Genomic DNA, 2,500 nt, shown 5'->3' with positions numbered 1-2,500 from the left:
AGAGGTGAGACAGGCAGAGAGGTGAGACAGACAGAGAGGTGAGACAGGCAGAGAGGTGAGACAGGGGCTATTTTTCAGACCCACTGCAGTGTGATGTGGATTCTCACGTCCAGTTATGATTGGATTGCACGCCCCAGTGAGCAACGCAGAGAGAGAGAGAGAGAGAGAGAGAGAGAGAGAGAGAGAAGGGGGGTGGACGTGTAGTGTAGTGCCATGGGGTCTCTCTCTCTCTCTCTCTCTCTCTTAGATTACTTCCTGACAGCAGTATGTCATTTTGCTCACACTGCCCCTCCCCCAGTACATACGCTGCACTGTCATCACTGTGTGTGTGTGTGTGTGTGTGTGTGTGTGTGTGTGTGTGTGTGTGTGTGTGTGTGTGTGTGTGTGTGTGTGTGTGTGTGTGTGTGCGTGCGTGCGTGCGTGCGTGCGTGCGTGCGTGCGTGCGTGCGTGCGTGCGTGCGTGCGTGCGTGCGTGCATGCGCGTGTGCGTGTGCATGCGTGCGTGCGTGTGTGCGTGCGTGTGCATGTGTGACCATTTCCCTCACAATTAGTCTTGGTCTTACAATTAGGGTTATAAACGTCCTCATAAATATAGTAATGCAAACATGTGTGCGTGCGTGCGCGTGCGCGTGCGTGCGTGCGTGCGTGCGTGCGCGTGCGTGTGTGTGTGCGTGCGTGTGTCCGTGCATGTTCAGATGACAGTATATACACCAGTAAACAACAGCACACACAAACAGCCTCCTATAAGCTCTCGTCCGATTGGTCCGTTCGGCGGTCAGCTTCTCGCCGACACACACGTGCACGTGACATGCCTGCGTATCACCACACGTACGCGCACGTGGCATTCATGCACGTGGCACTTGTGCGCGCACGTGGCGGGTTTGATGATGTGTCTCCTAGCAACGCTCCACGGCTACACTTTACTCCCAACCTACAGTTGATTTAAACTCGATGTGTACGCGCGCCGGGAATAGCCGTACAAGCTCTCATGCAGCGTGTCGCGTCCGCGAGAACGTTGTGAGCTTGTAGATCGGCTATTTTCGGTGCGTGACGCCACTGTGCGACAGGAGCATATACATTAGGCCTTACTGAGCAGCTTCCAGAGCAAAGACACTCGAGCTCTACCAAGCCACTAGTCCCTCCCCAGTGGTGGAAAATACTCACAGTTTTACGTCAATACTGCAATGTAAAAATACTCTGTTACAAGTAAAAGTCCGGAATTCAAAATTTACTTGAGTAAATTATTGATTGGTATCAACATATACTTAAAGTACCTAAAGTAGAAAGTACTCATTGAGCAGAATGGCCCATTTCACAAGTCTTCAAATGTATAAAGATCTTTTGAAAATAGCAGATCTACAAGCGATGATTGTAGCTTGTAGATCGGCTGAAACGTATATAGGGCTGAAGTGGTTAATGTATGTTTTGTAATAATAATCAAAACCTACAAAGTAGTTAAAGTGTCCTTGAGCAAGACACTGAACCTCTAATTGCTCCCGATGAGCAGGTTGGTGCCTTGCATGGTTTCCTCCTCCATGTGTGTGTGTGAATGGGTGAATGTAATGCACAATCTATGTAAAGCGCTTTGGATAAAAGCGCTATATAAATGCACCATTTACCATTTAATACCTCAAAATTGTACTTAACTATGTACAGTACTTGAGTAAATGTACTTAGTTACTTTACACCACTGTCCCAACATTTTAGTCTATACTTTAGCGATACAATCGGTTGGTTTATTAGGTTAGTTTTTATTTAGTTTCCATGAGTGAAAAAAGGTAGTGAACAGTTTTAGTGAACAACATGAACACTGAATGAATGAATGAATGAATGAATGATATCAAACAAAAGAGTCTTGTATGTAGGTCTACTTAGCTAAGTTAGTTACAACTCTAATGTCCAGCAGTGATAATGCAGAGCAGAATGATAGAGTTTTTGTAGTGTTGATTTTGACAGAACATTTTGATTCAGTTTTAGTCGTAGTCTTTTGAATCAAATTCCATTTAGTTTTAGTCATATTTTAGTCACCTGAAATGTTTTACTGTTTGTCTAGTTTTAGTCGACTAAATATCATAAAATTATAATCGACTAAATCTACAGTTGATTTAGTCGACTAAAATGTATTGGCTGATTTTACACTTGGTTGCATGCTGAAAATAGCAGATCTACAAGCTCACAGCGCGCCTTGTAGATCTGCTATTTTCAGAGCGCAACACCTGAGCGCAACCAAACATAAAATGACTTGTCTTTTAGTTCTACTGGATCTCTTCTCCACTAGATCCTCACTAACATTTTAGTCTAGTTTTTATTTGTTGACGAAATTGACAATATATTTAGTCTTAGTTTTATAGTAGCTTAGTTTTTATTTCGTTTTTGTCAGTGAAAAAAGGTCGACGAACTTCATAGTTTTCATAGTTTTAGTCGACTAAATCAACACTGTTTTTTTTATTAATTGGATACTTTATTAGCAGTTTGCAAAAATAAAGCACAGGAAAGTACA

This window comes from Gymnoscopelus braueri (assembly GCF_963280865.1).
Source record: "Gymnoscopelus braueri genome assembly, chromosome: 12".
NCBI lineage: Eukaryota > Metazoa > Chordata > Actinopteri > Myctophiformes > Myctophidae > Gymnoscopelus > Gymnoscopelus braueri.
This window is presented reverse-complemented; position numbering follows the sequence as displayed.